This window comes from Rutilus rutilus (assembly GCF_951802725.1).
Source record: "Rutilus rutilus genome assembly, chromosome: 9".
Classification (NCBI taxonomy): Eukaryota; Metazoa; Chordata; class Actinopteri; order Cypriniformes; family Leuciscidae; genus Rutilus; species Rutilus rutilus.
In genome coordinates, this window is record NC_140223.1 from 5,984,449 (window position 1) to 6,007,769 (window position 23,321).

The 23,321-nt window shown below is 41.4% G+C and overlaps 1 protein-coding gene across 1 annotated transcript in view; it reads left to right on the forward strand.

The window, feature by feature from the left end:
• LOC311296649 (uncharacterized protein) overlaps window positions 1-23,321 on the forward strand; it is a 483,049-nt gene that overhangs the window by 164,071 nt on the left and 295,657 nt on the right. The window lies entirely within an intron of this gene.

Sequence of the window (23,321 nt, forward strand, 5' to 3'; positions counted from 1 at the left end):
CAATTTCTTCAGTGTAGACGGAACCGGACACTGTTTTATAACTGCCACTTTTTGAGGGTCTGTGCCAATACCATCGGCAGATATCTGATGTCCCAAGAACACAACCTCCGACTGAAGAAAGTGATATTTTTCTAACTTGACCTTGAGACCAGTGTCCTGCAGCCTGCTCAATACAGTTTCCAGCCTTACCAAGTGCTCCTGGAATGTTGAAGAATACACCAGGATATCATCTAGTAGGGCTGCACGATTAATCGCAATAAAACCGCACGCGATTTGGCAAAGGCTGCGATTATTTTGTGCGCAGCTTGTCAGTGGAGTGTGGCTGATTGGTAGTAAACACTGCCCCATTTGAACACCAGAGGGCGCTCTCATGCAAACAAGATAAATATGCCCCGCCGCAGAAGTACAATAATGCGCATCATTCCAGGAAATCCCTATCGCTGTAGCTGAATAAACAGAAGATTGAAACGCTTTGATTAAACATGACTTATAAATACACGACTGCCTTATTCTGTGTAAGAAGGCACATCATCTCACAGAAGGATGAGCTCAGCTGTCGTTATGAAGTGAGTTTGGAGTAAATGCAAGTTATTAAATGTTGCATGCTATTAAAAAGAGGTTCATAAATGCTTCTCATGGTTTGGAAAGATGTTTGACGCGTGTTGTTTTTTCAAATGTACGTTATAAGTGACTCAAACTCACAGTGCTTTCAGATGGAGCAGCGTTTACAGAGCCGTACATCAATGACAAACTGCGCATAAAAAATAATCGCAGCCTTTGCGATTTTAAAATCGCGATAAGCCATCTCGATTTAAGTGCGATTACATGCAAATTGCGATTAATCGTGCAGCCCTATCATCTAGGTAAACTAACAGAAACAAGATCATTCATGGTAGCCTGCATCAGTCTTTGGAAGGTTGCAGGTCCATTGCAGACCCCGAACAGCATACGCAAGAATTCAAAGAGGCCAAAAGGGGTTGAGAAAGCCGTCTTGTGCCTGTCTTCTTCCGCCATGGCCACCTGATAAGGTGATTGAGCTCATTTCCAGTTTGCTCAAACTAATCTCGAACTTTACCTGTTAGCAAATGAAACCAGCTTTGTGCAACAGGCCACAGGACGTTTTTATTGTTTTACTAGAGACAAAGAACTGCCTTACACTGACAGCTAAATGACAAAACTAACATCACAGCATTACATTTACGCATTCGGCAGATGCTTTATCCAAAGCGACTTACATTGCATTTCAAGGTACACATTTACATTCTTGTCAGTTCTTGCTTTCCCTGGGAAACAAACCCATGACCTTGGCGTTACAAGTACCAGCGCTCTACTGTTTGAGCTACAGGAAAACTTTAAAGAATTAAAGTTTATTTCACTATGCGTTTGCTTTATCTGAATCTGTTTATTTTAATTATTGGATCTGTAGAAACCTTTAACTCACAAAATCACACATTGTCAGTGAAATGGTCATTTTATTGTTATTGTACAGAGTTATTGTACAGATGTACATTATTGTATATACATATGTTTATGTAATAACAGGCTTTATGTAACTTAAAAAAAAAACAAAAAAAAAACCTGATCAAATTTAGGGAATTGTTTCATATATTAACAAATAACTGATTGCTGTTGTTTTTCTACATTTGTTTCCAGTCTCTTTTAATTTTGACCATTCAATCAAAATAATATTCAATTTACTTTCTTGTTCTCTAACATATAAAACACAAATCTTGTGGCATTTTACAGTAATTTTACAGTAAATGATGTTAATGCCAATGTTTTGTGCAATAATGTACAGCACCTTGGTCAACAATCGTTGTTTTTAGTGGTGCTATATAAATAAAGTTGAGTTGAGTTGAGTTGAGTAATACTAGTTTATTAGTTAACTAACTACACATTTACTTTATGTGAATCTAACAAAACATTTGCTCGCTGTGACACAGAACAATGCTTTCTAATATGCTTCACTAGATTATGTGATTGGGTGAAACTCTTCTCACACTGAGTACAGTCGTACGGCTTCTCTCCAGTATGAACTCGCTCGTGTAATTTCAGGTTTCCAGACAGAGTGAAACTCCTGTCACAATATGAGCACTTGTAAGGTTTTTCTCCAGTATGAATTCTTTCGTGCCGTTTCAGATGCTCAGCTGTAGTAAAACTCTTCCCACAGTCACAACACACATGATCTCTCACTTCATTGTGTGTTTTCTGGTGCTGTTTAAAACTGTCCAGCCTTGAAAAACTCTTTCCACAGAGAGAACACACATAAGGCTTCTCATCTGAATGAACTATCAGGTGTGTTTTTAGATTTGATGAAGAAATAAAATCTTTACCACACTGATCACAGTTAAATGGTTTTTCTCCAGAGTGAACACGCAGATGAACACTGAGACCTGTTGGAGATATGAAACTCTTTCCACACTGAGTGCATGTATACGGTTTCTCTCCTGTGTGAATTCTCATGTGTCTGTTAAGGTTTCCTTTATGTGTGAAACTCTTTCCACACTGAGTGCAGGTGTGCATCTTTTTGGCTTTTGTTCTTTGAATTGTAAAGTTACGATGTTCCTCCTCCACTTCATTCAGTTCTTGTCTTTGCTCTTTCACTCTCACCTGGTCTAAAATACACATCAAGTTAGAATCAGTTCAAGTGAACCCTTATTTAATAGCAGAAAGCTACAGAGATCAGATCTTTCACTGGTCTATCATTCACTTATTAATATATTAAAATATGTTTGACACCTGCTATATACAAGGTTGTGATCATTTGGATGTATTTCTCCATCATTTATCATCCATATACTGCTAATTAATTCACATCTACCAAAGCAGTCAACAATGAAGAATCAAGAATGGACACCAACCTATTTGCTCCTCAGTATCTTCATGTTTTATTCTGGATGGTTCTGGATCCCTCATGTCTTCAATCTCCTCTTTAATAAACTCCATCTTTAACAGTCACACAGATTTCAGCTGCTACTCCTGGAGTTTGTCCTTCTCTTGTAGGATGATGGGAATATTCCTAGTATTTATTGGTGAATTGTTGTGGGAGGGGCTTCACTGCAGGTGTGAACTGTGGTCACTGTGTTTTTATCCAATCTGCATTTAAAAAGTACAGGGCCATCATGTTAAACTGAGCAGCTCTTCGTCTCCAAAAGTTCCCTGTTTTCAGCTCATTCATTATGGTGATGTCTGAGATCTTCTGTAAATTGGCACATTAAGCTCATTTTATTGGTGTCAACAGGCTGAAACAAACTACAGCATCATCACCTTTAACTTCAGTTCTTGTCTTTGCTCTCGCACCTCCATCTGGTCTGAAATATATTAAAACATTAAGTTGTTAGAATGAGTTCAAGGAGAATACATGTGAATTTTCAAGTGAACCCTGATTTAATAACAGAAAACAAGTGAGATCTGTATATCAAATATTATATGTTTGATGTACCAAAGGTTAGTTTTGTCATCCTCTTGTTAAAAGGTTAGAATGATTTCTGAAGGATCATAAGACACCAAAGACTGGAGTACTTGCTGATGAAAATTCAGCTTTGCATCACAAAAATAAATTACATTTTAAAGTATATTAAAAAAGAGAACCATTATTTTAAATTGTAATAATATTTCATAATATTACTGTTTTTTTTGTTGTTTTTTAACTGCAGGCTTGATGAGCATAAGAGACTTCTTTCAAAAGCATTAAAAATAGTAGTGTTTCCAAACTTTTGACTGGTACTGTATACAGTATATATATATATATATATATATATATATATATATATATATATATATATATATATATATATATATATGTTAGATACTAAGAGCTGTGAAAAATTATATATATATATATATATATATATATAATTTTTCACAGCTCTTAGTATCTAACATATACATGTTAGATACTAAGATATATATATATATATATATATATATATATATATATATATATATATAGTATACAGTACCAGTCAAAAGTTTGGAAACACTACTATTTTTAATGCTTTTGAAAGCATATATATATATATATATAGGCCTAACAGCCAGTGATCATCATGCATTTGAACAAATTGAAACAATTCATAAAATCAGCCATGATTTTTTTTTTTCTTACATTGTAAAGGATGTTTTGTGTAAAAGGTAACTATAAAATTAAACAAGAGAATCTGGTGATTCAGATAATAGGCTAGGCTAAATGTTTTGTCTTTGAACTTTCATTATACAAATCAAAATTACACGCCATGCAGTGAATGTTGTCAAAAATTTTGACTATATAGCCAATTTCACCCAGCAACACAAATGAACCACATCTGCAGTTTATTGACAGAGGACAGACAATCAACACACACACACACACACACACACACACACACACACACGTCTTCAGATTCACAGTCTTTCAGCTGAAGGATGCATGAGAAAAGACATGTTAATTACCGTCCTCCCTAACAGTAACTGCAATTCATCTAATACACAGGTCACACATATGGCTATAAACATACATTAACATCAAAATGAAACCAAACCCATTTAAATGACATTTCCACAGACTCAATCCACAAATGATATGTGGAGTTTTTTTTAACGCGCGTTAATAAAAGTCCCAAAATACATCAAACTGTTGACAGAAAAACGCATACATAACCTTATTCCGGTTTTATGGCACTTCCATTATATAAACTCAAATCTTTACTTAATTGTAACGAGGCTTCAGCAAAGTGAGGATCCATTTGCAGCTTTATTGTGATCTTGGTCGTACAATCAGGGTCAATCACCAGCAAACACAACAGTAGAGACAAAGCAACTCGTAATGTGAAAACAGGCATAAGGTCAGGCAGCAAACTTACATAAATCAGTCCACAATAGAAAACAGTCCAGGACAGGCAGCAAAGAATCACGAAGAGAATAAACAGTCCAAGAGTAATCCACGGGAAGACAAAAACACAGGCAGAAACGCTCAGAGATGTTCACCAGGGCAAAACAAAACCTCTCAACAAGGAACTTCTTCTTCATCTGTGTTTTTATTGGCAGTTTGCAAATAAAGTGCATTACCGCCATCTTCTGGATTGAGGTGTGAACTCATTGGGATGTCATTTTATATATGTTACTAAACTAAAAATAAATAAAATAAATAAAAAATAAAAATAAAATAATATAACCTAAATCTTGAGTTTCTTTCATAAAGATCATAACATCCTGAATTATAGATTGCGTTGCGTGCCAGGCAAACTCAATAGGTTTTTTAAACTCACTCCATTTTCCGTTGCCCTCTCTAGTTCTTTCCTCTTTATCAAGAGTATATGTTTTATATTTCCCACTTCTCCACAATGAATGCATAATCCAGTCTGGTGTTTCCTATTAACTTTAGGCAGCATTTAATTATGTGTGCCCTATTCTCAACCTTGTAAGTTTCCTCCTGCGGTCTTAGACTACTGTTCTTTTACTTCCCTTACGAAAAAGAAGTATACTTAAAGTTAATTTTATGAAGTATACCTAAGTAATGTTCAAGTATATTTTTAAGTATACATTATGTAGTAAGTATACTAATGTCAATACTAGTAGTAAACTTGTAAGTGTACTATTTTAATACGGCTTGGGACTAAATTGGTCCACTTATATAAAAGTATATGTTTAAGTGTAACAGTAGTAAACTTTAAGTGCACAACTAGTTCATAATTACGTTTCTCATTTGTACTGCAAGTGAACTTATAGTAGTTTATTATGTAATACTTGTAGCAACTTTGAAGTATACATTCAGTAAACTACTAGTTTAGTAGGTTTATACTACAAGTTTTCTTTAAGTGAACTTAACATTATACTTATAGTTTACCATTTATATATTACTTTTGCTCTTTTAGTGTACTCTCAGTAAACTACTAGTTTAATAGTTTTATACTGCAAGTATACAAGTTTTCTTTTAGTGTACTCTCAGAAAACTACTAGTTTAGTGGTTTTATACAAGTTTTCTTTTAGTGAACTTAACATTATACTTATAGTCAGGCTTGGGAGAGTTACTTTAAAAATGTATTCCGTTACAGTTACAAATTACTTCATAAAAAAAGTATTCAGTAATGTAATCCAAGTACTATAATATGAAAGTAATGTAACTGATTACTTTTGGATTACTTCAAGGTCACGTATATAAATAAAGTCAAGCAAGAAGAAATATTATTTAAAAAATATTTATTTATTAAGAATTTGGTCCAGTGCACAATATTTGCTAAATATACACACAGGCCTGAATATATATTTATGCAAAGGGCTATACAGACATCTAGTGGCTAATGTATGGTATTACAGATTATTTTGTTTTATTTTTAACTAATTTTTAACTAAAAAATAAAAACAGAACATTTAAAAATTTTACACAATCTACATATTAGTTTATTTTAAAATAGGCCTACATGTTGACTAAAGCCGTGATCTTTCTTAATTTGCCTGACTGAACTTGGGGCGTTGGCAGTGGGAGTTCCCCTACGACATTACCTAGACAGCGAACTTCCCGTTACTAGGGATGGGCATTTTTCAAAAATATTGCATTCGAATATTCGGGCTCATAAAATTCGAATATTCGTTTATTTAAATGACGTTTAACGAAAAATACGTTATTTTTTAAGGTCTTTTTTTTTTTTACGTTTTGTCACCATTTCTGAAGAAGCTTATGATTAGGCAATATACACAACAAGCTTACAACATGTGTTAAAGTTTTCTTTTAATTGAAAACATTAAACAGTAGGCCTATGTGTAAACAAAAATATAAGAACAAAAGGATATATGCTCAAGCAGCGCGAACGGAAAAAAACGCCTAATAAAGCAGAGTACCAGATTGCGCCAGTTATCGTACAGAACGTACACATACACTCGAGTCAGCATATGATTATCGTGTTTATATTGTTTCACGTTTATGTTGAGAAAAACAATAATATCCACATGGAGGGACGCCGCGAGCAATTTATGCTCGAGTGAGAAAACGCGCTGCGCTGACAGACGTTTCAGAGAAACAAAGATAACGGTGTTCTAGTTCTAAGTTTCTAACAGCACCTTGCGTTTTCTGTTCTTAAACCTCTCTCTCAAAGAAAACTTAAAGGAAGAATATACCTCAATATCATTTTACTATTAGATAAGTTATCATCTCGGATCACTCGCACAGTCGCACTACAGCTGCGCTTACCTGCAGTCGTGATGCAGTGATGGACAGCTGTCTTTCCTCAGTCGACTGCTGTTTGGATTTCATGTGATTTCTCATTGTGGTGATGATATTATAACTCCAGATTAATAAATTAATTTGATCAAAAGTAATTCCATTTTGTAAAATCATTTAGTAACCTCATTTTCGACTAGTAATTCCAAACTTCGCGAGGCAGACGACGACATTATGATAAAATCATAGACTACAAACAACTTGTTAAACATGCACAGTGCCACCCAGTGCATTTAATTATAACTGCGAGTTAGTGCTTGGGATTTATCAGGGATTCACTGCATTTACGACCCGCAAAGTATTTACGGCTTCATAAATTCGATAAAATTCGAATAGTATTTTATTAATTTGATCAAAAGTAATTCCATTTTGTAAAATCATTTAGTAACCTCATTTTCGACTAGTAATTCCAAACTTCGCGAGGCAGACGACGACATTATGATAAAATCATAGACTACAAACAACTTGTTAAACATGCACAGTGCCACCCAGTGCATTTAATTATAACTGCGAGTTAGTGCTTGGGATTTATCAGGGATTCACTGCATTTACGACCCGCAAAGTATTTACGGCTTCATAAATTCGATAAAATTCGAATAGTATTTTATTTTTCGAATAATAATTACAGATCGAATATTCGAAAATTCGAATATTCGTGCACATCCCTACCCGTTACGTGAGAAAAGATTAAGAAAGGACATTTTGGGTACTAAAAAAGCGACTCTCCTAATTTCTACAAAATAGCAGCGGAATTTCCATGAATTAAAAGCGATTTTACCCGCAGGCAGCGTCGTTTCTACTAGCAGCAGTGATTCAATCTGCGTCTGAGGAGAATGTAGAAAGCTGTTATTTGCACATGCACCAGCGCGTGGCACACGTGAGTCATACTGGCAACAGAACCAGGAACTATAATCAAGCAGCGCTTAATATAGTGGTATTATGCCAAAATACTTATTTATTTAGTTTTAAATGAAATCATTGTAATCCTGAAAGTATTCCCCCTTTTTTCAAAATGTAACTATAATCTGATTACTACTTTTTTTGACGTAACTGTAACGGATTACAGTTACTGGATTTTTGTATCCTGATTACATAACGCCGTTACATGTATTCCGTTACTCCCCAACCCTGCTTATAGTTTACTATTTATATATAATTTTTGCACTTGCAGTAGGCCTATACTACTATGTTCAAATGTTATTTTTTATACTTGAAAAATACCTTTAAAGTCCAACTGAAATCAAAATTGACCCTATTTACTTTGTTAGCGCATATTACTAGTCTTGTGATGAAAAATGAATACGTGCAAGTTAATACACTGAAAAACATTGTTTGCCGTCGTAATCTTTAATCAAAGTCTGAAAAGTTACTTCCGGTCTGGAATGGCGTTCCTTCTCTGATGACGTGGGTTTGACGGCTTGGTTTGGGAAACGCTTAACCACTCCCCTCAAACCGTTAGTCTGTTATGAGCGAGAGATGGAGAGGAGGAGCGCTAGAGTAAAACCCTGCTCTCTGTTCAATATTCCTTTTCACTGGGAAATACATCACAACACTGGAGAAAAGTCGTTTGCAACTTCCGGTTCACGGGGACTTTAAAGGGTAACTAAACCCCTGGTCAGAGCCTGACTCCACCCACTGGCAATATTTGAAAAATGCTGGAAAAGTGGGCAGACCCCAGCGGAGATAGAGGGGGCGAACTGAGAGCGGAGCTGAGCGGGGGGGGCGTGCACCTGAGACTAGGGTTGCCAACTTCAGAAAAGGAAAATACGGGACAATCGTGGTTATTTATAGGAAAATGAGGGACACTCAAAACTGTACTTCATTTCAGTGTCTGCAGTTAAATATGTGTTTAAAAGGTTATAAGACATAAACACATTTGTATTGCTTTACCTATTTATGTATTTAATTCTAAAAATAATTTTAATGTCATACATAAAAAAATGTCACATTACAAACAAACCATAGTTCAAAATAGCAGCATTTATCTAAAATAGAAAGCTTCTTAACATTATATAGGCTTACAGTTCAAAAGTTTGGGAGATTCTTTTTTTGGGAAAAAAATTAAAGAAAGTAATAATTGCCTACTTTTATTCAGCAAGGATGCATTACATTAATCAAAAGTGACAGTAAAGACATTTATAATGTAACAAAAGCTTTCTATTTACTTTCTAAGGCTTTTTTTAAACATTAATAATAATCAGAAATGTTTTTTGAGCATATTATTACTTCAGGTAGATTACATGTTTTCTTGCTTGGCTGGATGTTAGACTCATGAACAATAATCACGTTGTTTGCATTCGCAAAAATTGTTTTGCCGAAATCAAAACGTGGACAGTGAAAGGAAATTACCGTTAGCGCGAGAAGAGTCCGGCTTGAAGCGGAAGCGACCAGACGGCAGAGGATGTTCGCAAATCAAACAATGATTTGTCTCAAAACAGTGATTAAAAAAAGCTGTGATTGGATGATGACAGGTGTCGGTGATCATTCTCAAGTGTCGTGGTCAGCACTGCTGCTGTTGCTGTTGTATCAGTCAGTGGTTAGATCAGCTTGTCAAAAAACGGGACACGGGAGGTCACGCACGGGACAAATAAATTAGGCCCAAAATACGGGACGTCCCGCCTAATTCGGGACAGTTGGCAACCCTACCTGAGACCCACAGTGACGGATTAATTGACAGCTGCTGTCAGACTCTAAAATGGAGAGTGACTGGAGTGACGCAAGTAGCTTTGCAACAGAGCTGTCATTTGAAGTCGAGGACTTTTCTCCCCCACCTTCACCTGAAGTGGAGGAGGGTGAATTGTTTGTGGACACAGGGCTTGAGCCATATCAATTTGAGCCGCTGGCTCAAACTGCGGTCTTAACTCCTGCATCGCGATCGGCATCCGACGTAAAGTACATGCAGCTAATGAGTTCTATCGAGTTGATGTCAATAGCGCGATCTCTGTAGGCATATTCATATTTTGCCACTATGTGAAAAAAATCCAGCAAAATGCGCCGGCGCGTTTGTCGACCCCAGAGAATTAACTTTAGCCTAACCATAAATTGTGATTAAAATATATATGATCACTAGGGATGTCCCGATCAGGTTTTTTTGCCCTCGAGTCCGAGTCCGAGTCTTTTGGTTTTAAGTATCTACCGATACCGAGTCCCGATCCGATACTTCTATAATACATAAAAAAAGAATAAAGAAGAGCGAAAAAACAGATCCAGGATGTTCCTTATTTTTTATTTAATTCACCTTATTTTAACATTCAACAACTCTGTTAACAAACAGAGCACTTCTGTGAGGTAGCTTGAACAATCAAGTAATAAATAACATAAATTCTTCACTTTTGCAGGGCTTGAATTTGGGTGCGGGAATGCGGGGATTTCCCGCAAGGTTAGCATTTAGAGTGCGAGAAATTCCCGCACAAATATATTTGCTTCATCTCGCAGCAAATGATTAAAAAAAAATTCACAGATGCGAGAAAAAATATGTGAAACTGTCTTTTATTTTTCGAATTGAATTCCTCAATCAGCGCTGGACCGGCATTCTCTGTCTTCCGCTGAGCCCTGGCCGTAGACAGATCATTTGTTTCACGCTATCAATGCAGTGGTCTGCGCAGGGCCGTTTGAAGGAATTTGGGGGCCCCAAGCAAAATGGACATACTTGCGCTTTCCGCTTCAAGCTGCTTCCGTGTTCTACTTTGCCGGCATTTAACCAATAGCGTCTCTGCAACAAAGTGATGTCATGCCGCACGCGTTGCTGTTTCTCTGTGGAGTCAAAAGGGTCTAACTCTGTGCCACCGCATAACTATAGATGTGTTAAAAAATAATGAGAATATATATACATATATATATCCGAGTCCTGATCGGGAGGTAACATCCGATTCCGATCGAGTCTGAAACCACGTGATCGGGCCCGATTTACGATCACGTGATCAGATCTGGACATCCCTAATGATCACTCACATCAAGACGCCGCTGCGGTGGTGGAGTCCATGCAGGAGGAGCAGCTCCAACTGCGTCGCTTTTCAGCGGAGGTGTGTGGAGAAGCCCATTTCCACCTCTATTGCGTTTTTTCCGGGTTTCTCACGTATTTTAGCTCTTTTCCCGCTTCTTCCCGTTTTAGTATTTTCCCGTGAAATATCCCGTATTTTTACGCTCTGATTGTGTTAACTCAAAACACGCAACTATCTGTGTCTGTGAAGTGGCTTGCACTTGGGTTGCTAGACCTCCAGTAAAGCAAGTGGCAGTATACAGACAGTAGCTTAGGCTACTATCGAAGAAGAAGAAGACAGTTGCAGCGGCGGGCGGGAGGAAGAGGGAAAAAGAAGCGGGATGTGAACTTCAAGGAGAGTAGAGTAGATGAGTGTGATGTGCGATGATGGATCAGGACGCCGACGGCCAAAATCACCAAATTAACCACCAACCAAAACCGAGGACATTATGCCGATTTTTGAGTAAATGGGAGACCACCTTCCACTAGCTGACAAGCAGCCATGTAGGTCCAAGTTATGCCTACTGCAAATTTTGTCGTTGTAATTTCAGTGTTGGTCATGGAGGGAAAAACGACGTTTCACTGTCTCTTTCTCTCTCACACACACTCACACACACTGTCTCATTCTCTCTCTCACACACACTGTCTTTCTCACACACACTGTCTTTTTCACACATACTCACTCACACACACACACACACACACACACACTCTGTTTCTCCCTCACACTCTCATAGTTTACATACAGTATTTATCAAATAAATTTATTGTATTTAATATATATTGTGTAGCTATAAACTCTTTAGACTGTTAATGAATAGTGGTTTTTAAAAAAGTTTGTGGGTAAGAATCGTGTAAAAAAAAATCCCTTATTTTGGGGATGGATTTCGGGAAATCTCCCTTATTTTCAATGTTCAATGTTGACAGCTATGTACTAAATACAGATAAATCTACGCTAACTTGAAGCTATCCTAACTGATGCAATACTATGCTGCTAACTAATTATGCTTCTAACAATACTACACTAACAACTATGCTAATTAACTACCTAGGCTACACAAAATAATCTAAATAACTATATAAATGCTATCCTGATCGTTTTCAATACTCACAATTCCAACTCCTGACTTGCTACAGTGGTTTTGACGAAACAAGATGGTTTTTATACTGCCAAGGGAGTGGTAGCTCGTAACAAGAGAGGGTGTGGTGAGCTGGAACCTGCTAACGTCATGTACCACCGCAAACATCCAATAGGAAAATTCAACTGCAGTAGCCACCATTCAACCTGAAGAGGGCAGCACTCAGACGTTTTTACACCATATATTGTAGAATTAAAACACTTTATACCCAAATGTCAAAAAAGTTACTCGAATCAATGAACAGCACTAATAAAGCCCCATTCTTACAGATCAATAACTAAAAAAAGTTGGTTTAGGGTTTAGTTACCCTTTAACTGTACTTTAATTTTTAAAAACATTTTATTAGCTTCATGCATCAACACTTATCAACACTTGAATGTTGGTAAGTTTCATAAATAAAGGCAACATTTTAAACAAAAAAGATTTGTCAAAGACTACGCCTTGATCAGATTCAGAACGATGATCAAAACACAGATGGAGTAGATCGAGTCCAACACCCCCGTTTTCTCTTCATAGGTTTACGCTTCATTTCATTTGGTTATATTAGAAGTTTTGATTTACAAGCTATTTAATGTTTGATGATCACATTATTTTACATGTGTGTTGCATTTAGTGAGCAATCTTCTATCACTTGTTTCAGCTTCTTCTTCTCCTGTGTTTTGATCCGGAGATTCTGTACAAGAAGATGTGTCATAGCGCCCCCTACCGTATAACAGTGAAGACATGGATAGCTGGAAAATTCAGTCAATGGTGGGAAAAAGTAGCCTGGGTTTCCCCATGCTGCCTTGCACGCAGCGCGATTTTATTCACGCTGCTAGGTAGCCTGGACGCCATGGACTAGATTTTCCCCTCAAAAAGGGAACCAATCACAGAACGGGGAGGGAGCAGCAAGACGATGACGACGTCTATGCGACACACCGAAGCAGTTTGTTTATATCTATGGATCCAACATGGCATCAGACGCGAAGTTACCTTTCGAATTTCGAATACCTTTTTGAATACTCGATCAAAAGAGTTAACACAACTACAAGCCAAGTATACTTTGAATAATTAAACTTTTAAGTATATCTCGATCAAAAGATTGAGTACAAGTATAGGCCAAATATACTTGGACTTTTTTTTCAGTATAAGTCAAGTACACTTAAGTCTAATTAAGTATATTTCTGAGAAGTACATAAAGTCTATTTTTGAGAAGTAGCCTATATAAAATGTAGACTGAAAGTATGCTTTCTTCTTTTTAGTTGAAAAGAAGTATAGTAATAGAACACTTGAATAAACTTTTTTGTAAGGGAATTATTATCGCTGTGTACAAGATCAGGTTCAGTTCCATGCTCATTTTATTTACTCTATAAACTATTCCACCCGAAAGCTTGTTACTATATAAACTTGAACATGTTAGTTTATAAGACAGTGTGTAATATTATGTTTTAAAAAAAATATCATCCAAGTAGGCAGCGGCATATGCAGCATGCGGCTGGAGAATCCTGTCCATCAGACGCTGAAAGGTTGCCGGAGCCCTGAACAAGCCGAAAGGAAGAGTGACAAATTGGTGTAATCCAAACGGCGTTGTGAAAGCTGTTTTTTCTTTGGACATGGGAGATAAGGGGATCTGCCAATATCCCTTTGTTAAGTCCAGTGTCGAATAAAAACGAGCAGTACCCAGTCGATCAAGCAATTCGTCAACCCTTGGCATTGGATAAGCATTGAATTTCGACACAGCATTCACCTTTTGATAGTCCACACAGAATCGGACTGAGCCGTCAGTTTTAGGCACTAAAACTATCGTACTCGCCCAGTCACTGTTGGACTCTTCTATTACTCCCATGTCTAGCATTGCCTCTAATTCGCTCTGAACCCCCTTTTTTTGTGCTCTGGCAAGCGATACGGCCGGCTGCGTACTACCACACCCGGCTCGGTCTCAACGTGGTGCTGAATGAGGTCCATCCGACCAGCCAGGGGCGAAAACACATCAGCAAATTCTGCTTGTAATTTTTCACATCAGTGAGCTGGGAGGGTGAGGGGTGGTCTCCACCAGGGGCCAGGGTGAGAGATTGAGTTTTTAGGCTCGCTTCTGGACCGAGATCCTCCTCTCCGCTCACTACCATCGCCAGCATCACTGATTCCGCCTCAGACCATATTTTAAGAAGGTTGATGTGGTAAATTTGATGTGCCCCGCCCCTATCTGTTCATACTACCTCATAGTTGAGATCCCCAATTCGCCGTGTGACCTCGAAGGGTCCTTGCCACTTTGCGAGTAATTTCGAACTAGAAGTAGGGAGTAATACAAGCACTTTATCTCCCGGTGTAAATTGACGAAGTCTAGCCCCCCTGTTGTACAGCCGACTCTGTCTGTCCTGGACCTGTAATAAATTCTCCATTGATAGCCGCCTCAAAGTGTGGAGTTTCATTTTTGCTAGTTGAAGGTCCGTCCTCCCAAGTCTCCCTAAGGACGTCCAACACCCCCCGGGGCTGATGTCCATAGAGAAGCTCAAAGGGGGAAAACCCTGTGGAGGCTTGGGGGACCTCACGTACAGCAAACAAGAGGGGTTCTAGCCATTTATCCCAATTTTTGGCGTCTTCCTGTACGAACTTTCGAATCATGGTTTTCAACGTACGATTAAATTGTTCCACCAGGCCAGGCCGTCTGTTTGTGGGTGATAGACGCTGGTGCGAATCGATTTAATGCCCAACAACTCGTAAAGTTCACGGATGGTTCGTGACATAAACGCTGTGCCTTGATCGGTGAGAATCTCTTTCGGGATTCCCACCCGGGAGATTAGTTGAACCTCCGGCCTGAACCTCCCGGTCTATCCAGCTCCGGAACAGCTTGCAGTCTTCATGCTGGGCTCGGAGGAGCGCCTCGAACCGCTTGTCCTGCTCCTCCTTTATCGCCAGCAGGTGCTGATGTTGTTCCTGGTGAAGACCGGCGAGCGATTGTATGATGTCCGCAAATGGCGTGCCTGGCGGGGTCTGCATGGCGGCGATCTTCTTACCTCCTGGGTTTCGGCACCAGTGTGATGAGGTTCAGTGTTGTAAGCGTAGGGAAGGAAGAAGACAGGGGTCGGCGTGACTGGGACTCTCGTTTATTTTATGAAAATCAAACTCAAAACAAAAGGGTGCGCACACAGCGCGTTCACCGTGCTCACGCACAGCAATGACAAAAACAACAATCCAGACGATCTCTCAGAACAGGCAGCAACAGACGAGGTCCCAGTCCATCTCTCTCTCTCTCCCACTCTCTCGTTCCCGCCGGCTTATATCCGGTCTCTCCACGTCAATTACTGCATTCAGACACAGGTGTTCATAATCTGCACTTGACCTACTTACTCAACGCTCGGCTCACTCCTCTCTCTCCCGCTACAGACTTCGCAAAACCACGCCCCACCCTCGCCACCTTTCCGTTTTCATTTTCTGGTCTATTAATTAATAAATGTTATTGTGATAGCATCTCGCCTTCCGAATCTTTCTGGTAGAACTAGATGATACTGTGCTTTAGGAAGTAACTCCATATTTTGTTCATCTCACATCATTTACTTGAATGTATTTGACATGAAAATGAATTGTTGCTCATTGTGACGACTTCTTACGACATATCTTCATGTGAGTCAGAAGGCTTCTTTTATGTTTGAAGCTCTTCTCACAATGAGTGCAGTCGTGCGGGTTTTCACTAGTATGAACTCGCTCGTGTAATTTCAGGTTTCCAGACTGAGTGAAACTCTTGTCACAATATGAGCACTTGAAAGGTTTTTCTCCAGTATGAATTCTTTGGTGCACATTCAAATTGCCCGCTGTGGTAAAGCTCTTCCCACAGTCACAACACACATGATCTCTCACTTCATTATGTGTTTTCTGGTGCAGTTTAAAACCGTCCAGCCTTGAAAAACTCTTTCCACAGAGAAAACACACATAAGGCTTCTCACCTGAATGAAGTTTCAGGTGTTGTTTTAGATTTGATAATGAAATAAAATCTTTACCACACTGATCACAGTTAAATGTTTTTTCTCCAGAGTGAATGTGCAGATGACACTTGAGTAGGTATGAAGATATGAAACTCTTTCCACACTGAGAGCATGTATACGGTTTCTCTCCTGTGTGAATTCTCATGTGTATGTTAAGGTTTCCTTTCTGTGTGAAACTCTTTCCACACTGAGTGCATGAGTGCGTCTTTTCGGCTTTTGTTCTTTGAATTTTAAAGTTACGATGTTCCTCCTCCACTTCATTCAGTTCTTGTCTTTGCTCTTTCACTCTCACCTGGTCTAAAATACACAGAAATACAGTTTGAATCAGTTCAAGTGAACCCTTATTTAATAGCAGAAAGCAACAGAGATCATATATCAGATGTTTTATGTGGCAAATTTTTGTTCTGTCATTCACTTGTTAATATAGTTAAAATATGTTTGACAACTGCTATATACAAGGTTATGATCATTCAGATGCATTTCTCCATCATTTATCATCCATATACTGCTTACTAATTCACATCTACCAAAGCAGTCAACAATGAAGAATTAAGAATGGACACCAACCTATTTGTTCCTCAGTATCTTCATGTTTTATTCTGGATGGTTCTGGATCACTCATGTCTTCAATCTCCTCTTTAATAAACTGCATCTTTAACAGTCACACAGATTTCAGCTGCTACTCCTGGAGTTTGTCCTTCTCTTGTAGGATGATGGGAATATTCCCAGTATTTATTGGTGAATTGTTGTGGGAGGGGCTTCACTGCATGTGTGAACTGTGATCACTGTGTTTTTATCCAATCTGAATTTATAAAGTACAGAGCCATCATGTTAAACTGCTGCTGAAAAACCTCTTTGTCTCCAAAAGTTCCCTGTTTTCAGCTCATTCATTATGGTGATGTCTGAGATCTTCTGTAAATTGGCACATTAAGCTCATTTTATTGGTGTCAACAGGCTAAAACAAACTACAGCATCATCACCTTTAACCTCAGTCCATGCCTTTGCTCTTTCACCTCCACTGGTCTGACATAAACATATTAAAACATTAAGTTGTTAGAGTGAGTTCAAGGAGGATAAATGTGAATATTGAAATGAACCCTGATTTAATAACAGAAAACAAGTGAGATCTGTCTATCAAATATCAGGTCTTTGATGTACCAAAGGTACATTTCGTAATCCTCTTGTTAGTAGTCAAAATTTGAATGACAACTGCTGTACAAGATTATGATATATACAGGAATCACAGAGTTAAAGGAACACTCCACCGTTTTTTGAAAAAGGGCTTATTCACATTCTTTCATACATTTAGATAGGTGGGTAAATGCATTTTTGTCTCAGTGCATGCTTTGTTTAAGTTTGACAGGGTCGGCGCTAGCTTAGCTTAGCACAATGAATGGAATCCTTTGTTGCCAGCTAGCATGTCCTGAGTAAAAGTGATAAAAAATAAATAAATAAAAAACACGTAATTACTTCTTGTGGCCTGCGTTTTCACAACGAGTACAAATAGCGATGCAGATTAACACTAGGTAATTTCTTAGGCAGATATTGACTTGGGACTATATTATGGGGAAGCACAGGCGAAGCACGGCTACTTAGGCGAAGCACTGCTACTTGGGCGCAGAGATATCACGCAACACATGAAATCCCACGACTTCCGTCAACATACCGGTGTGAATAGTAGCTGCCTGGCTATTTTCCCAACAGTACATGAATGGCGATGAACATGGCTGATTTTGTGTGAGCCAGAACCATACCTATATACAAGAGTTTACAGAAAATGAGTGGAAATAAAACGACAGGAGGAGGTTGCGATCGCTCAACAGCCCGAGGACGTGAGGATGAGAGCCAACACGAACTGGTGGTGTGAATGTGGGGGAATATGCCGACTGAAATAGAGTCTGTGCTGTGGCGAGTGGGACAAGTTTCTGCCATCGATAACCAGGCTCAACGTGTCAGATCAAGATGAGCGTGCCCGCAGTTGTGTCACAGCTACCGCGGATTTCACGGCGTTGATTCATCCGGCAGTAACGTTACTCGATTTTTTTTTTTTTGGTGTGATAAAGTGAACTGGAAAAAACGCCCCACGCCGAATGGACCAAATGGACAGCTGTCCACAGAGTAAGTGATTATTTTAAACATGACACATGTATAGTAAACTGCTTGTAGCCTTCTCCTCTCTAGTAGTTATACTAAAACTCCTGAGTCAAAAGAACCAGGCTAACTCGGTGAGAGAAATATATCTAACTTAGCCCTCAGTCATTTCATTTTACAGGTAACGATAACAGCGATTTTTATTTTAGTTTGGTTGTTCATGCTAAACAGGTTGAATTCAACAAGAGGTTATACTAGAGGAGGCTAACGTTATTTGAACCGTAGTCTATATACAGCTTCTCAGCATCTATCTTATAACCGAATAAAGACACAGATTAACATAAGGAAGAGTAATAAAAGACAACTTACATGTCCACTTTGTTCTGCCTGTGCTTTGAAAATAGATGGGATGGGACAGCCGTATGTTTCAGACGTAGTACCGTCTTTCTGGGCCCATATTCCATTTTTTCAAAGTAACTTAGTCCTCCGGTGCAAAATGCTCTTTGCAAACACGATACTGTTTGATTTTGTAGTGAGGCGTTGAAGTACAGATCTCCAGAGCAGCTAGCCATTTATTTATCAGTTCCACATTCGATGGAATTTGGTGAAACATTACATTCGTGTATGTCCTTTGCTTGTTCTCACAACCTTTTGCTACGCAGATAATTACCATGTTTGCTGTAACTGTAGCTGTAACTTCTCAAAAAAAACAATCCAAAAGCGAAGACACTCGGTGCAGGTCACGCGTGTTATTCTTCTGTGTTTTGACTCGTTGCACACCGGTATGTTGACAGAAGTCGTGGGATTTCATGTGTTGCGTGATATCTCTGCGCCCAAGTAGCAGTGCTTCGCCTAAGTAGCCGTGCTTCGCCTGTGCTTCCCCATAATATAGTCCCAAGTCAATATCTGCCTAAGAAATCACCTAGTGTTAATCTGCATCGCTATTTGTACTCGTTGTGAATACGCAGGCCACAAGAAGTAATTAAGTGGGTTTTTAAAAAATTTTTTATCACTTTTACTCAGGACATGCTAGCTGGCAACAAAGGATTCCATTCATTGTGCTAAGCTAAGCTAGCGCCGACCCTGTCAAACTAAAACAATGCATGCACTGAGACAAAAATGCATTTACCCACCTATCTAAATGTATGAAAGAATATGAATAAGCCCTATTTAAAAAAACGGTGGAGTGTTCCTTTAAATTGAATACATTTTAAGACCTTTTTTAAGACTCCCTCCATACATTTTAGGACATCATCGCCACTTCAAGTTTTAACCATTTAAAAAAACGGTGGAGTGTTCCTTTAAATTGAATACATTTTAAGACCTTTTTTAAGACTCCCTCCATACATTTTAGGACATCATCGGCACTTCAAGTTTTAAACAAAATGTTTTGCCTTACACCGCATGTCTACAACGCTATAATAGCCAGAGGCTGTCTATATTGGACACATTGAAGCGACCGGACCTTTAATACAAAATGCAAACCTGTTTGTCCCTTATCAGAAATAGCGCGAGCGCTTGGACTCGGAGTACCGTACGTCAGAAATATAACGGCGCATCACTATACACTGTCTGGGATTTGTCGTGTCGCGCCGGAGCATCCAGTGTAATATCACGCAACAGTAAGTTACTGTAAAAAACCCTTGAAAAGTCTAACAGTGTACAACATGGGTGTCAAACTCAGTTCTCTTACGAGAGATACTCTCGTACTGCGTAGAATACGCTAGGGGAAAATCCTTTTCCACGAGAATACTGAAGCCAAAAAATTATCCTTTAATTTTGTATTAATGTAAAACGCGTTGTGGCAGCATACAGACATAGGCGAGGCAGCTCGCGCGCCTATTGGCTGGTCTGCTGGCAACTGCTTAAGCCTATCGAGCGAGACCTAGAGTGACGTCAGACCCAATGAGGGGGCTTCGCGCCCTCTGCGTCACGTCCCGCCGAGACGGGCGTGGCTTAGGTCTATAAATACCGCTCGCAGGCATTATTTCTCTGATTTTTCATCCTTCAGCGAAGCAACTCACATCGCTGGATCCGAGAAGAAGCCGCGCTGTTGAAGAAGCACCTCAGCGGGACGAGTCGACGAAGCTGCTGGCCGCGCCGCCTTCATCGCCTTCCTGCTGCGCTATCCAGCGCCCATATCCTTTATTGCACTGTGTGTGTGTGTTCGCCGGCGCGACTCACACTATCTAAAAGAGCTGCGTCTTTTTCAAGATGCCTGCTTGTGGCTCGTGCAAAGCCACACTCAGCGACGGGGACCGCCATGTCATCTGCGCTTCCTGCCTGGGTCAAGAACATGCAGCTCTCGCGCTCGCTGATGGCGGCTGCCATCACTGCGAGCTGTTGCCATTAGCGACTCTGAGGACTCGCTTGGCACTGTTCAACGAGACTGCGCCCACACCTGCTGTTGTGCCGCGCCGTAAAAAGCGCCGCGCTCAGCGAATCCCGGAGCCCTCTCTCAGCCGTCAAAGCTCGCCGGTGCGCCCGCCTGCTTCTCCGGTTTCATCAGCTTCACTTCCGGACGGACAGCGGCCGCGGTCTGCCGCCGCTTCTGTCGATGACGCTGATGAGATCGACGCGCTGCTACGAGAGGAGGATTCCTGCTCTCTCCTAGCATCAGGCAGTGAGGATTGGGCGAGCTCTGAGGATCCCGCCCCCCCCTGCCCGTGCTTCTACGGGAAAGAGAGCGAGCATTGAGGCGGAGCTCATGCGCGTGCTCACTCAGGCCACGGCGAGCCTCGGCCTCGAGTGGATTACGCCTGAGCAGCCTGCTCACAACCGGCTGGACGGCTACTTCCTGCCTGGGGAGCGCGTTTCACCTGCATCCAAGCCAGCGCCCTTTCTTCCTGAGCTTCATGAAGAAGTCGCTAAGTCTTGGGGCTCCCCTTTTTCGGCCAGGACACGATCCTCTGTCTCTTTGGCGTTCTCCGCTGTCGACGACGCAAAGAACAGAGGCTACCACTCCCTACCGCCGGTCGAAGAGGCTATTGCAGCGCACTTATGCCCGCCCTCTGCTGGACGGCGTGCTAAGATGGCGCTGCCCTCAAAAGCCTGCCGCACGACGTCAGCCCTGCTCCGCCGCGCTTTCTCCGCCGCCGGGCAGGCCGCGTCAGCGTTGCACACTATGGCCACGCTCCAGATATACCAGGCCGATCTCCTCCGCCAGCTGGACGAGAGAGGACCTGACGCAATCTGCGTGCCGGACTTGAGGAGCGCTACAGACTTCGCTCTTCGCGCCACCAAGTCAGCAGCACAGGCCATTGGACGGAGCATGGCCTCGCTCACCGTGTCTGAGAGACATCTGTGGCTTACGCTCTCTGACATGACTGAGTCAGAACGCACCGCGTTCCTCGACGCGCCGCTTTCCCCTGCCGGCCTCTTCGGAACCTCGGTCAAAGATTTCGCCGATAGGTTCGCTGAGGTGCAGAAAGCGACCCAGGCCATGAAGCACTTCCTCCCGAAGCGCTCCGGTTCTGCAGCAGGCCGTGCGAAACCGTCTGCTCAGAGCTCACAGCCTAAGCCTCCGCCCGCCGCCTCCTCTTCTCAACGCCGCCAAACCCAGAGCTCGAGACCGCGCTCTCGCTCATCCGGCCGCCGCCCCGCCCCGCGTGGCCCGCGGCAGAAGATTGCGTTGAAGCCAGAGGCCCCGAAATCGTCCTAGCACGCCTAGGAAAGCGACGGTGTCCAAGTCCCGCTGCGGCCGGACTTCCACCAAAGCTTGCCGCTCGTCCAGTTCCAGGAAATGTGACTGGTCCAGCGTATTTAGCAGCCAACAAGCCGGTTCCATTACCCGCTTGCCTGCACACAAAAGCCGTTTTTACGGCTACCCAGATAAATCCCTTAAAGAGTGTATTTTCTGGTGTCCCGGCCACGGCCGACGGTGTTTCATGTGTAGAAAAAATGCCCACTACTCAGTGCCCATTCCTACACACAAGCACAGCCCTTCACACAGGGCCCGCGCACATAAAATCGACTCAGATCGATTGCGCTTCAAATGTAGCAAAAGTGCCCACTACCCAGTGCCCACAAACGCTACTTCCCACATGTCTCACGGTCCCTGTAAATACAGGACCAGTATGCATATGCTCTGCTCACGCGAGCAATGCTGTAAAGGTGGTGTATGTGCCCGCTGCTCTGCGCCCACGCCCACACACAGACATGAAACTAGCCCAGCCCTCCTCCTCTCAGCTAAACACTGCGGAGGAGTCGAGCGCGGGCATTCTGCCCGCTGTTATCAGCGCGCCCCCTGCCTCAGATGTCATGAGCGCGACGCTTATGTCACATCACACAAAAGCCGCTGTATCGCGAGCCGATCAGAGCGTGCTTCGCATCCAGCCCCTAGCTACTCGCGCACCTGCGTGGGAAAAGCTTCCCGGGGTTTCGAGATGGGTGCTGAACATCATAAAAGAAGGCTATTCGCTGCAGTTTCGCCGACGCCCTCGCCGCTTCATGGCGCGCGTCGAGACCACGGTAGAATCGAAAGTAGCTCATCTACTTCGAGCCGAGATTTTGAAACTGTTGAGCAAAGGGGCTATAGAACCCCTATCTCAAGCTCAAAGCGAAGGGGGGCTTTACAGCAGATACTTCCTGGTGCCCAAAAAAGACGGGGGTCTCAGACCCATACTAGATCTGCGGCAGCTGAACAGAGCGCTTATGAAGCGCCAGTTCAGGATGCTCACAACCAGAAAAATCCTCGCGCATGTCCGCCAGGGGGACTGGTTTGTGTCAATAGATCTAAAGGACGCGTATTTTCAAATACAGATAGCGTCACGTCACAGGCGATTTTTGAGATTCGCCTTCGAGGGCCAGGCATATCAGTACACAGTCCTGCCTTTCGGCTTGTCCCTGGCACCCCGTACATTTACGAAGTGCATGGACGCAGCGCTCGCACCCCTCAGATTACGGGGCATACGAGTGCTGAACTATCTGGACGACTGGCTGATTCTAGCCCAATCTCA